At 41.2% G+C, this 15,094-nt stretch overlaps 1 protein-coding gene across 2 annotated transcripts in view; it reads left to right on the forward strand.

Moving 5' to 3' along the window:
- The window catches only part of ITPKB (inositol-trisphosphate 3-kinase B), a 71,981-nt gene that overhangs the window by 662 nt on the left and 56,225 nt on the right, over positions 1-15,094 (forward strand). Inside the window, exons 1-2 of one of the 2 annotated variants that reach the window (XM_031598240.2) lie at positions 14-135; positions 2,089-2,228. The gene's annotated coding sequence lies outside the window, so the exon portion shown is untranslated. Of the gene's footprint in view, positions 1-13; positions 136-2,088; positions 2,229-15,094 lie in introns of those variants that run through there. The other variant, XM_031598247.2, reaches the window with a different exon arrangement.

A 15,094-nucleotide genomic window follows, 5' to 3' on the forward strand; every position in this document is an offset into this window, starting at 1 on the left:
CCCGGCGGTGGAGGTGCCTGTCATGGCGGGGTGGTGGGGGCTGTGGACATCGCGGGCAGCCGTGAGGAATAACGTGACATTGCAAACGTTTTAGCATTATTTGATGCGGATGTAGGAAGTTTTTACTTTCAGAGTGTAAGTGTTTTTGCTTTAAAAAGTCAAGTGTAACAGCGAGCAAGGTTACACAGACAGAGTGTTTCCAGTCAGCACACGAGCTGCTCCTGTCCCTCTTGTTAGCTATTGCTGTGCACAATCGTAGAATCACTGCGGTTGGAAAAGGCCGCTGTGTGATCGTGCCTAACCAGTAACGGCATGGAACTCGCATCCAGGTAGCTCTGTAGCACTTCCTCATCACTTTGTGTCTCTGCCCTCCGTGCCGGAGCAGCTTCCCTCTGCTGCTGATGTTCTTAGGAGGAACATTAAGCACAGGCATGCAGTATTTAAGCAGAGCTTCACCTTTACTTGGTGCCATCACTGATAATTGAGCTTCAATTGTGACAAGTCATTTCATTTCTCTTTTAATAGGGCCTTGTCCCACCCTCACTGCCAGGCTTCTTGTCCTGTAGCTGGGATGGGATCAACTGGCATCTCATGGAGGCCCTTGGAAGCTGGGCTTGCAGCTTTGTTCTCAGTTAGAATGACTTCTCTGGAGTGTGAAGACCTCAGAGAGAATACTTAAAAAGACTTCTAGCTCTCTAGCCTGAAGGTTAGAGACTAAAATTTGGCTCTACTCAGTGTTCCCTTTCTGCACAAGTGAATAATACGATGGCAAAGGGTATTTCAGTCCCTCCTTTTCTGAAAGATGTTATGATACAGCTTTCAGTCAGAATCTCCCTTAGCATGTTTGGGTCTTTTTGCTTGCTTTTTTTCTAACTGCATCACACGAGAAGCATCTGACCCAAGAGCATGTTAAAAGACTCTTTGAACAGCCCCCACACATACTGTATTATATGGCCATCAAAATATTTCTGCTTTTTCTCTCTTTAAACAGATCTATGCAGTCATTTCCTTGAAGGATCTCTCTCAGATAATGTGAAGTATGCCAGTTCCTAAAATGGCAGTGTGACAAGCTGCATCACAGCTTTTTGATTTGGGGGATTGCAGTGCCTCACTGAAGTACATGAGGACATTCTCTGGGGTTGTCATAATTAGATTCCTTGTTGTACCTTTACAATAGGAGATCTTAAAGAGTTTTTGGTCAGAAACTGTTACAGTCATCCAAATGTATCAGAAGAATTGCAACCGTTTTATTTCAGGAGGTATAAACAATATCTGTAAATAGAACTACTGACACAAATTCACACACTGCAATGCTCCCTTGGCTTTCAAATGGAAAGACAAAACACCATCTTTAAAAACAAAACAAAACAAAACAAAAACCAATACAACAGCAACAGCAAAAAACCAACGTCAAAAGCTTCTTGTGCCTACCCAGAAGGTTTGAGTAGGGTCAGGCCCAGCATATCTGAGGTTTTATGCTAGAATAGACAGTCTTATTGTTAAAGTCACATCCAAACTGTATGGCAGTACTGACAAGTGGGCAGTTGACACTTTGCTGTGGATGTTCATGCACTACATGTCTCCTATGGTATTAAACAGATCAAAGATCATTGTAGTCCATTGATTCTAGCATTTGTAGCATTATGGAAACTTTATAGATGGCTGCTTTCTCATGTATGTAGAAATGAGTCAAACATGAGAGCTCAATCAAACAAAGTCAAGGTATTAGGATGACAGGAATTAAAACTGCTTAGGTCTGCAGTCAGAAAGCAATTGGTGATACATCCAGATCAATGCAATACCAGCAAAGTCTTGCTTTGCTTTGTGCCTTACAAACTTTGCAGGACCATTAAGCACAGGTCTAGAGTGGGAGCAGGATTGCTCCAATGGGAGCAGCAGCAAAGGGAATTTCCAGCTGCCACAATGCCCTCTGGACCACTGTGTCATTTAATCCGCTTCTTCTGTCCCTTCATGTTTTTGTTTTTCTACAGTTTTACTAAAAAGTCAAATATCTCCTTAGGAAACAAATACATTAACTTGAAAAGAAGTATTATGGCTTTAATGGTTGGTATCTCTTTGGTCATCTAGATCTCAGGACAAATCCTTCACACAGTCTCAGGCTCAAGAAGTCAGCAGACCTGTTCACATGACTGAGAAAGCTTTGAGTTAATAGCACTCTGCACTGCCTGAAGCCAATGGTGAATCAATAAGGACTTCAGTGAAGTAAGGTCAGTCCAAGGAAAAAGGAAAATACATGTCTAACAGCTTTTAAAAATGCACCTCAGACAAAACAAAATGTTCACCATAACAATGCAGGGGACCCTTAACAGTTTACTTGGGCTCTCTGCTTATGTAGTCACTGGGGGGAGGACATGGATGAAACGTGTAAGTTTTACATTAACATATTCAAAAAAATTCTCCCTCTTTCTATGTCAAGGAGGTTCACTGCCCCATATCCTATGAAAGAGAGCCTTGCTATACATACACTAGGGGGCAGAGGCTTTCTATGCATAAACGTTGTTGTAGCTAGGTTAGCTGTTGAACATGCATACATTTCCAGTGTGAACTCCATTACACTACGTGATAATCTTTGGAGATTTTATTGTCATCAGATTCTTGCAAAATACATTGGGTGGTCCTATAGCCCTCTGTTGTGAATTTATCTGTGAAATGTCTCATGTTGCAAACATCCTGACAGTAGCAAAGCAAATGTTTGCTACAAACAAACTACAAACAGTACAAACAGTACAAACAGTAGCAAAGCAAACCTGTTGTTTGCTAGATTACAGCACACCATTGGGGCACTTGATTCAGCCCCGCTGGTTTCTCTTAGCACTGATCTGTGTTCTCAGTGCTGGAGTTGCAATTATAGCAACAGTAGCAAGAAATCTGAGTGAATGTAACAAAAAGATGTTTTTTGTGCCCCTGCATGGTAAGTAGAAAAAATGTCCTATTTTGAGTTTTGTTTTAAAAAACAAACAAACAATAACAACAACAACAAACCCACAGGGCTTTATTTCCTGTGATTTCTGAAATTTGCTCCTGTCTTCTGCTGAGCAGCAGCTTTCCACAGGATTTGTTGCCATACTTCCGTAAGTTTCTCTACATGGAAACACTTAGCATAGTTTATCTTATTAACTTTTAAAGTAAATTAATTTAGTTTGTTTTAAAACCTTCCCCTTCAGCAGGAGCAGCCATTCCTAAAATAGCCTTCTCTGGCATGTAGTTTATTTAACTTTGCATTAATAGCATTTAATCAAGCCTTAAATTAGGTATTTGAACCAACATAGATAAACTGGATCAAGCCAGTTTGATTTTTCGGTTATGCAGTAGCTGAAGAGTCATTTCATTTTGAGATAAACGAAATAAGAGATTTTACATAGGGGTTTTCTACTGATCAGACAAAGCAGTTTTAAGTTAAGCCTACAGTTAAACCACTGTGGCTTTCAAAACCATAGAGCTTTATTATTCTTCTTGTACAATGAAACTGTAAGTAAATTGAAAAAAATGTGCTGAAAGATTTCTCTTATGTATCAAGGATGTTCAGGTATATGTCTAAAATTAAAAAATAGTAGTAATTGGTACCTCCTCATCCCAAAATGGGCCTGGGGGTGTGTGCTGAGCACCCCAAAACACTCCCATTGTGCACAGAGTCCCAGAATGGCAAAGGAGGGGGATGCAGACCTCCTCTCAACCCATAAGCATCCCAGCTCCCTTCAAACCATCCTCAGCAAGGGCTTTCTTTTATTTCCTCACAGCAGTCCATTTTGGGATTTTTATACACATATAAATGGCTGTAGAGCGGGTGGGTCATTATTAAATGAGGCATGAAAAAAAAGTATACCTTCCAACCCAAGCCATTCTACAGTTTGTCTCTGTAACTTCCCTCCTTTCTTCCCATGTGACAAACATAAGTTGCTTCACGAAGAACTTCAGAAGGTAATCATTTTTACATGCTGCAAGGTGTTGCACTTTGCTGATGAATCACACTTCTGTAATTTTTTGTAGGCATTGTTACGCTTGCCATTTTCCATTTCACCGTCATTTTTCAACCAAATCATCTTGGTGTTCCCATCTTGCTGCAGTGGTATCACTGTACATCTCATGGCTGTTTTCATATACCAGCAGCAAGTGTTTCCACAGCAGCAAAATGTTGCAGGCACTATGGGCATAAGCAATCTTCATGCAACAGTCATACTGCAATTCTCATAGACAGCCCAGTAGGTGCTTAAGCACTATCAATTTGAGCCTGTCTGTGTTTGTCTCCCAAAGCCCTGTTAGAACCTGCAGATAATTTCAGCCAGGTCTGGGTTTAAGCACAGCTGCTATTTAAAGTATAGCGAGACACAATTGTAAAGGAGAGAGAAGTAAAAGAGAATAGCACATAGATCTGACACTGTCAAGGTAAAGTTAGCCTATCAGAAAGTCATTACCCAATAGGGAAGTGCAGACAAGAGGACAGTGCAAATAAATAAAAATCACAAACATTCAGTTGAATGCAAGCTATCGGTTTTCCTAAACGTCTCTCTTATCTGTGGAAGTGTAGTTGATTTTTCTTAAATCTGTACAAGGAACTGAGTATTTGCACAGTACAAATTGCAGCAGTGTGGTTGTCATGTAAGGAGAAGGGGAAAATAGCAGGATGGAGAACACGCTGTGATTGAGCCTATGTGAGCATCTGAGCTGCATCAGAATTTGGATCTGTGCTCAGTGAGGCAATCTGAATTCACTGATGGTCCTGCAAAGCAGCCCCATAAAAATCCAGAAAGGCAGTCTACTTGCTTTCTGCTTAGTTCATTCAGGGGCTTTTCTGTGTTCAAAATCTTTGGTAAAAGAACAACACTGCTCTGTGGACACATTGCCTGGTAGTCACTAATGAGTCGTAGCATCTGTGCTGTCACAGAAGGCAGCATAAAACTCAGACAGAAGGTGGGTGCAGTGCTGTCAGAAGAACTGCAATAGCTGTGCCCAAAACAAAATACAGTTCTTCATGACTTATAAGTAAGATACATTTTCCTTATTAAGTTAGATGCTCATACAAACATCTGGAAAAAGCAAATGCAGCTCCACAGATACCTCCATGTTATGCGTGGATGACCTAGAGTTTGTATTCAACTGTTAATGCAAAAGGTGTAAAAAAACCATAAAAATCAAATACATTATTTAAAAAGAAGAAAGCAACCTTCACTGTAACTTAGAAAAAGAAACAGTAATGGCATTGACTTTCTGTATGAGCAAAAGTAGCATATACGAGAACAACTTTTCCCATACGTACTCATTTCAGATGTTGAATTTGAGACATTTTGTGCCTCTTTGTTGTACACACTGAACAGAAGATACTTCACATTTCCTGAAAAACATTGTTCATGAAAGTCATGGCTTAGTCCATGTCGGGTTCTTTTTACACATGCAGAAGCAGAGACACCGAAAATCAGTGGCCAGTTTTAAGAATGTCCGTCTTTACCTCTCTCTGCCTTAGTTTTCTCATCTGCCTAATGTAAAAAATGATACTTGCCCTGGGTGACAAGTGCCTAGATATCCTGGGAGGGGGTAGCAAAGTCTCTGTAATGAAGGTAAGCAATGCTCACTACACTGCATGGAATGTCAACACTTAGATCACTTCTCACCCTTTGCTGCTTTTCTCTATAAATTAGGTTTCTGTCTCCCATGTCTTTCTGCAGAGCTGTTCATACTCCTGTTTATTTCAGCATTCATACAGGAGGTTCCATAACCTCATCACTTCATTCTTCCACTCAGCACAAAGGTCTTGGAAGCCAGTCACATCATTTCATCTATTAAAATAATATTCTGTCCCAGGAGGCCAGGTGTGACGCTTTTCGTAAGCTCAAAGCCTACCTGCTTATTCAGGAAAGACTCCACGTGAATGCTGAAGCAAGTCTAGCCTGCAGATTCTAATATGTGGTTAAAACAGGCAATGGCACAACAGCTGTTTTGGCAGGTGGTTGGAGATGAGAAGTTTTTCTAGACCTTGAAAAGAAGAACTTGTTCCCACTGTAGAGGTTGTATCCAAACACAGAATGTCTGTTTCTAATCTCAGTACTGAGCTGTGTCTGAGGGTCTCTGGATAGCTGCTTTGTGCACATGAAGGGAATAAGGAAGCTAATGCTTCTGATACCATGGAGAGACTTTAGTCACTGTAGCTGGAATAGTTTTGTTGCAGAAAGGAAGTGGGAGATTTGATCAGCAAGGAGAAAAGAGCTTGTGGCTTGGTCACTGGTACAGGATGCTGGTGGTCCAGTACCTGCTCCGTGTTCCTAAATGTCCATGCAACATGGAGATGGGAATCTTGTTGGAACCTGAGTTGTTCCTGAGAGAGTAAACTCTTGGACGGAGAGACCCCTGCTTATTATAGAGGTGCATGTCATTTATGGCAAGAAAATTTTGCCTCTAAGGTCATTGGAATATGTTTTCAGTTTTGTGGCTGAGCCAATCAGTTTGAAATGATTGTGACAGAGATATCTTTGTGTGTGTGTATGTATGTTCACAAGAAAAACTGTAAAATGTTGCTCCGAATTGTGGCACATACATTATTCAACCCCAAATGAAAGCTTTCCTTACTCAGAGTGAAAAAAACTGTTTAGCAGGCTAACTTAAAATTGCTGATGGCAGCAGCTACGATTTGCAAAAGCAGGCACTCATCTAGGCTGTGTAATACCCAGATTTGAATACACCCTCCATCTGAGAGGATCCGATCTGCATCTCCCCTTTCTCACAGAGGTATCTTCTCAAGGCTGTTGTACATCAGCCAGACTCAGTCAAAAGGAGGAACCTTGTCTAACGCAGTGATTTATCTTGTCTTATGATTTAAGCTTGTTAAAAGGCAATACATTTCTGACATGCTGAAATAGGTTTGGTTTTTTTTTTTTTTTTCAGGTGTTTTGTTGTTGTGTTTTGTTTGGTTTTTTGGTTCAAGGAAAATTATAATTTTGAAAGAGGCCATTTCATAGCATCTATTATTTTTCTTTGCTTTTTGATTGTTGTTTTGAACTGTCCAATGGATTCCTAAAAATAGGATATAATCTTCTACTGAAATCTGTGGGAGAGTAGAAAAAGGATACAAATAATACCAGTCTCTTGGGGACTTTTCTAGAAGGGCCTCTGCTTTATCATAAAAAAAATATGAAATATAACATGTTTTAAGTCATGTGCCAAATACTTTGATTTAAACTTCAGATTATGGGATTGAAAAGCTTTTTTAATGTAAAATATTTCTTGCAAAATCTGAAACAAGCATATGTTGACTCATAGCAGAAAAAATGAATCATAAAACATAGCTACTTGGATATTCACAGCATTGAACACCAAAACCTCCAACAGTTTCAGCAAATTGTAAAACAGACTCTACACACTAAGTGGGCTGACCAGGCTCCTCCAGTGGAGCAAGAAGAACTAAAAAGGGAAAGAAAGAACAGCAGATAGAGCAAGGAAAGAATAACCAAAATAACTTAAAATCTGCTTCCTTCAAAGTCAAGAATCTCTTGGATGTCTACAGTCCTGAAGTCCTGATAAAAACAATGAAATCTGTATAGAGATCACGTTGCAAAATTAAGCTCTAAACAAATACCTGTATTATTACATTGCCTATCTAATCCCAGAATGTGAGGGAGAGAGGAAGGGAGGAAGGAAGGGTGGAAGCGAGGAAGCAAGGAAGGCAGACAGAAAGGAAGGAAGGAAGGCAGGCAGGAAGGAAAGAAGCAGGGAGAAGCACAGATGCCCGGATCCTTGGTTTTTACTGGGCTAGAACAACACAGTTCCTCTCCTTGAAGGCAATCTCCCTACCCTAAAGTGGAACATTAACTGTGAAACTGAAGAAAGAGAACAGCACAAATGGAAAACTTTAATTATTCGTTAGTTTATTTCAAGATCTGCTACATTCTATTAGCTTGGTACGTAGCATGTAGAGACATTTAGTTTTTCCCATCCTGGATCCTACCTCATTACCTACAGACGTGTACTTGGGCTTGCAAGAAGGGCACTGAGGGTGTGTTGGAGCTTGGCAGGGAAATAATGGGCACAGTATAGCAAGAGAAGAGACTGCTGCCAGCAAGAGCATGGAAAGCCATGGGGAAGCTAGCTAGACCAGGCAGCCTGCATACCCAATGCTTCATGATTGGAAAGGTGGGAAGTTGCATCCCTGGTGGAAAAGAACTATCTGGTAAAGAAGATGTCTATTCATTGGAAACTAATTTGAATTCAGTAGATTATTTAAGAGTTTGTATGTAAATCCTCACTCTCAGTTTTTGAATAGTTGAAGTTTAAAAAGGAAACATGGAAAAAGTACTTCCTAGGAAACAGTGCTTGTAAAAATTTTGAAGTGAATTCTAAAAGGGTTCTTCATCAGCTTCTAATGAAGAGACAGCTGAATTTCTAAGTAAGTTTACAACGTAAGACCTGGTTCACAGCCCATTCTAACCAGCAGGTATTTTCTTTGGACATAGTTAGATCACATTTGTGAACTATCATTTTGTGTTTTCTGCTGAAATTGTTAATCACTTGGAGATTTTTCAGAGAGACTCTAAGTACCAGAGGAAAGACCAAACTTATTTAAGGTATGATGTAATGCGCTTTAGTGGAATCTTCCCAGGGATTTATCCGCTTTACTATTCACAAATTACGATTATTTGAAATGTAACTAAAATTAATTACAGGCTTTCAAATCCTGTTGGTACGTTGAACTGCTGCAATAATTTTGCATTTACTTATGAAAAAGCTTCCACAATTGTAAATGCTTAAACCTATTAGCAGAAAGTACTTGACTCTAATCTCATTCTTCTGTAATTATTTGGAAAACTGTACACAGAAATGGCTATTTAATTCAGTTTACCTGTAATGCAGCTCATGTCTCAATGAGAAGAATCAATGCAAACTCATCAACGTGTATGCTCATAGTGTTATATATTCTAAAATGCTTGAAAATTAAGATGGAAAATGAACCACCTGAGGTATTTCAAAACCAACTCGTCAAGACTACCTTGTCAAAGACAGCATTTTTCATCGAGAAGAGGTTAGACCAGATGTGGACTTTCTAAACGGACACCCAGTTGGAGATAGAAGTTGATAAAACAAAAACAAAAACAAAGAAACAAACAAAAAAGCCGACATTTCAGAGAAAATAAAGCCCCACCTTACTCTTTTACAACTTACTTTACTGGCGAATGCCTCTGACTCACTCCAAACATTAGGAAAAAAAAGCAAAGCACTGAGAATCATTCAAGCATTAAGAATGGCAGAACTAAGTTTTGATAGAGAAAAATATGAGAATTACAAATCAGTGTTTTTATGGAAAATGAAGCATAATATTGAATCCAGACAAACTCCCATTTCTGGTGAACTTGGGAGACATTATCAGTTAACAACTGCCAAGCAAATGTAATCAACAGTAGAGTGTTCTGCACCCTTCCTGCAAAGACCATCATCCTTTTTCCAAAGTGCCTAAAAACAGACATATTTGTTTCCATGTAAATGCAAGTGCTATGCTTGCTCCTATTGGCAGCTTGCATTTGAGGGAATCTGACTTCCTTCTATCCGCTTTTCAGCTGAAACAAAAACATGTGTCTGATCAGCTTGGGGCAATGAAGTTGCCCTGGCACTGCTCTTCTTGGTTGTCCAGGCCTTTGAGTACACCCCTGGTACTTGATGTACATTTTTCTTCAATACACTGCAACTGTATTTACTGCTCAGAGCCTTGTTGTGGAAGTTAATTTTTTTCCATCAGCAAGCAAGCAAGCTGGGGAAAGATGAGAAAACAGAGAAAAGGAATGTTAAATCTCTGTGCAGAGACTCAAGCTGACAATCAGCCAGCAAAGCCATTGCTGCCTAAGTTATTTAGTTAAAAGAATACATGAGAAATGTAACATTAGATGACAATCGTGTCAGAGACCATGACATCACCAGTTTCCAGCTGCTGATTAATCATGCGAAAGAAATTAATTTGGACATGGATGAGTGTGAATCTAACTTTTGGGACAAATAACCACATTCATAAGGAAAGTAGAAAGGAAGAATTTACCAAGTCTTTGGTCAAGTTTTAGAACTGACATAACCGTCAATTCTCTCTGTTCCTGTCAGATACATCACCAAATCCTAAGGGCCCAATTGCAGTTTTGCATTATTCAGTCTTCTGGCTTCTGAAGAATTACTGGAGGTTTCCCCATGCGCAGATCTGGTCATCAGCTTGAGGGAGAGGAGATGGGAAAAGGAGTGGAAAATTAAAACCAGTGAAAATTTAGGAGTTTCAGTGAGACTGAGCAGCAAAAGAGCCCCTGGCTCTTTTGCCTTAAGGGTTTTGGGAAGGTTTCCTAGGGCACTCAGCACTCCAAGTAACATGGATCTTTCAGCTCTGTCATTCACCTTATCTCAGCTTTCAAAAACACTGACAAAACCTGGACTCGTGTAAAGCATCTGACAGTGTCCCACACAACATCCCAGTCTCTAAATTGGAGAGATGAATTTGGCAGATGGTCCCCTCAACACATAAGGGTTCAGCTGCATGGGTGCACTCAGAGTTATGGTCAAGTGGTGTTCCTCAGGGGCCAGTACTGGGATCAGTAGTGTTTAACACCTTGTCAGTGACGTGGGCGGTAGGACTCTATGTTTAATTGGCAGTTTTGCAGATGGCACCAATCTGTGTGGTGCTGACAATAAACTGGAGGGAAGGAATGCCATCCAGAGGGACCTGAATAGCCTGGAAAAGCGGGCCTGTGTGAACATCATAAAGTCTAACAAGGCCAACTGCAGTGTCTTGCATGTGGGTCAGGACAATCCCAATAGTAAATATAGGTTGGGTGATGATGAATAGAGAGCAACCCTGTGGAGAAGGATTTTTGGGGTACTGGTGAATGGATAGCTCAGCAAGAGCCAGAAATCTGCGTTTGCAGCCCAAAAGGCCAAGTATATCCTGGGCTGCATCAGAAATGTGTCCAGCAGGTTAAGGGAGGTGATTCTTCCCCTCTGCTTCATTCTTGTGAAGTCCAACTTACAGTGCTGCATTCAGCTCTAGGGCCCCATAAGAAAGATGTGAACTTGTTGGAGTGAGTGGGTCCAAAGGAGACCATAAAGATATCAGAGCACCTCTCCTATAGAGACAGGCTGAGGGAGCTGGGCTTGTTCAGCCTCGAGAAGAGAAAGCTCCAGGGGAACCTCATCGTGTCTCTGCAGTACCTAAAGGGGGCCTACAAGAAGCCTGGAGAGGGATACTTTATCAGGAAGGGTAGTGATAGAACAAGGAATAAGAGCTTTAAACCAAAAGATGGGAGATTTAGGTTAGATGTTAGGAGGAAATTCTTTACTCAGAGGGCAGTGAGGCCCTGACACTGCTGCCCAGAGAAGCTGTGGGTGCCCCATCCCTGGAGGCACTCAAGGCCAGGTTGGATGGGGCCCTGGGCAGCCTGAGCTGGTGGGACGTGTCCCTGATGATGGCAAGGGGAGTGAACTGGATGGTGTTTAAAGTCTTTTCCAACCCAAACCATTCTTTGATTCTTTGATATACAAGGGATGACTTGGCCCAGTTTGCTGAGCAGGATAGTTCTAATGAACTTCACTCTTTGCATCAGCACCATTGCTCCACTTTCTTAAGTGCTAAGGCACCCTCTAACAGTCTTTCTTGAAGGTTTTAAGTCCAAGTATGCTCATGAGATGTTCCTTCCAAAATCAGGGCACTGCCTCACACAGGGGCTGTTCCTGCAAATAATTAAAATTTTAATTTGTCTAACTTTAAATTCCGTTCCACCAACCGTAATAAATTATGGGATGAACCATTTTCCTTCCACATCTCTTTGTGAAACAAGATAATTGGTAGATAGTTCTCTGATTACCGCTGTTGCTGTTGACGCAAATGGCCCCTCACTAGATCTTCTAGTTCTTGTTCAGCCCCATCCATCACCCTCACTGGGCAGAAGAGCTGTTCAGTAAACTGCCTCTTAGTGCCAGATGGGTTTATAAGAAGAATAAAAAGAAGACATTTCATTGTTTCAACATTTTGTTCTTTTCAGGAAATATCAGAAATGTGAAACAGAAGGAAACAAAATGTGTTGTTGTTGGATTTTTTTTTTAATAATTTATACTTGAAATCCAGTTCAAAAATGACCCTTAAGAGAGTTAAAGAAATTTGGTTCTGTAGTTAAGAAAAGAAGTATCTCTGCCAACAAATGATGGGTGTTTCCAGAATACTGTTTCTCCGATTGGGAAGGGTCATTCCAAAGCATTCCTCTGGCAGCTTTTAGTAATACATCTCCTTCTGCCTGAGGAAGATATTCCCTTAATCAGGACAAAGCTGTCTTCAGTCAGCAGGAGAGAATGTAAGGGAACCAGCAAATCTCTAACATTTTGTCACAGGGAGATGCATGTGTAAAGTTCTTGGAGGTACTCCCTTCCTGTTCCTTGTAAAACATCCCTGAATAAAAGCTGTGCTCTGTTCTTGGTGGAGAGAAGACCACAAAGGTTGCCAGTTTTCTCAGTGCCTTTGGCTGGGCTCACCAGGCCAGCAGGTTGAGCTGGGCTGCCACTCTGAGGCACCATCCTCCATTCTGCCCATCTCAGCAGTCCTTGATAATCCAGTCCTGAACACTGCTGATGGGCAGCATGTGAGAATCAGTCTCAAACAGCGAGGGCTACCAGCCTCTGTAGATGTGTCCAGAAAGGAAAGCAAAGGATGAAAATGGATCAAAGAGCTGGTGAGAAGAGAATGCTGAGGACCTGCAGGCCCCACACCTCTCTCTCCTCTTTGGCCTTTTGCATCTAAGTATGTTTGTTACTCAGGCAGTGAGGTGAATTTCCCTAGGAAAAAGAGAGCAGCCAACTGGAACTCTGTATCGCCCATCATAGCCTGGCAGGATGCAGGGAGCAAATATACCATCTTTAGGAACCCATTAGAGTCTGCCTCATAGCTGTCATCCAGCAAGCACAGAAATGGACAGTTAATCTCTCCTCTCTGGGCCAGATCTTCATCTTCCTTTTCCAGCTGTAATGGCTTTAAAGACATCTAACTTCAAGCAGCTTCACTCTGGCTCCTGCCAGACCATGCAGTATCTTTCACCTTTTCCAAAAGAAAAGAAGAACAGACAGTCCCTTCCTTGGAGTGTGGAAAAACAGTGCAGAGAAGGGCACACCTTAGAAGAGTGGCAAACTTCGTGGGGAAGCGAACAACCATCTGTACTTCTGAAATCTGCCTTCTCGCTCAGGCACCTGAATGTGGCTTTACATGTTTCAGTTCAGTTACATATAAATGTAAACTGGTCATAGAAACATACCCAAGGTTTGTGAGAGCATGGTATTAATGTGTAAAATGTCAAAATTCTGAAACTCTGTAGACCATAGCAATGGCTTAAAAATCTTTTACGTGTGTTCCATCAGAGATGAATAACTCAAACAATTCAGAAGCAACCTGGAAACACTTGGAGTTAGAAGAGCCTTGTCCCGGACTTAGTAGATAAGGCAGGTAGGAGGGCAGAAAAGAAAACTGCTGTGTTACTGGATTTGCTGCAGACAGGGGTGGCAGTTTGAGGGCAATGCACAGTTGCAAGGATGGATGTCTGCAGAGCTGGGCAGGGAGCAGCAGGGAGATAAGGCTCTGAGTACTAGTTGGTACTAGTACAGGTTGTGGATGGAAAACTGCTCTTGGTACTATCCAAAAAAACAGAGGCTGTGCCAGCAAGGGTGTGCTACGGAGGTGAGTGCCTGTGCAGATATGATAGCCTGTCAGGATACACAGAAGAGAAACTAAGAGACTAAGAGCAGCAGTTTCTGTGTGCTCATGTAGATCATCCTAGGAGCACCTCTGGTCATGCAGTGTGTACTTCAACCCTTATTATGCCCAAGTGTGAAAACAATAATGAAAATTATGTAAAATCAACATAGACCTGCCAGTTTAATAAATTCTCCTGCACTCATTCAAAGATCTTTTTTTTTTCCTTTTACAGTGGAACAGTCAAAAGCAAGCATCTGTCCTTTCTTCCCTGTGCACTGTTAGGAATATAGTGGTAAATCCTTAAAAAGGATTGTTATACCATCGGTTTTCAGTTGAATGCAGAAACAGATTCTTAGAGACAGCCAACACGTTTTGTTTTAAATTAAATGCCCACATCCCAGTATGGGCTTTAAAATTACTAATTATGGCCTCTTCAGTGCCCTCTCTTTACCAGTTTTTCAGAACAGAGATCCTTCACTTCAGAGTGGAAACTTGGACAGGATTTCTTGTGATTTCATGTTCATGTAGGTGCAGTGGAATTTCATGGCCCTGGAGACTGCACGTCCTGCTGTGTACTACGAAACCCAAAGCAGTCACACAGACACATTTAATAAATAGCTTATCTTTTTTCCTGCCACTATCGTATCTATCTCAAACAAACGCAAAGCTGCCCAATTATGGCCATGTGGTCACAGTCTAGTGGAATAAGTATGACCCGCAAGTAGGAAAAACCTCTTCAAACAATGAAGCAGTATATCTCTGCAGTTGTTTTATCCCCACAGCCACAGAACTAGGTACAACTTTTAATAGCCTCAGGATTCAGCTGGGATGGATTTCCCTTTGTTATTTCATTTTTACTGAAGCTCAGTAACAGTGCAGAGTTCATGTGCTCCTTGTGCTTCTTGTTTGGTCTGTGCAAAAAAAGGAAACATTAATGCTGAATCACGGGTCACTCCCCAGATATGCATGTGTTTGTATTCTTATTATCAGCAAATAGCAACCATGAGTCTATTTGCCAATGCTGCAGCTCAGAGGACTGCAGTTATGGTGCACACTGGGCTCTTCTCTGGCACGAGGCAAAACTAGGAACAGCAGAACTGTTGGGTATGTCAGGGTATAAAACACCCACAGCAGGCATTCACATTAGCCTTTCACGTCTTCATTTTGAGTAATTTACTAGCTGGGGAAAAATAAAGGGACCACTGACATGTGTGCATTGAATCAGGAGAAAAGTAAACTCTTGTGCTTGCGATAGGGTTTCCTAACCTTTCTTGCTTTATGTCTGTGTATGTAATTCCTTGTCAGATTACTTCACTATGAATAATATTTTCCATATATACATTTTAAATCTCTTGAGCTCTGTAACAGCTCACCAAAGTCCTGCAGCAA

The sequence above is a fragment of the Phasianus colchicus genome, chromosome 2 (assembly GCF_987193195.1).
Source record: "Phasianus colchicus chromosome 2, bPhaCol1.hap1.1, whole genome shotgun sequence".
Taxonomy (NCBI): domain Eukaryota; kingdom Metazoa; phylum Chordata; class Aves; order Galliformes; family Phasianidae; genus Phasianus; species Phasianus colchicus.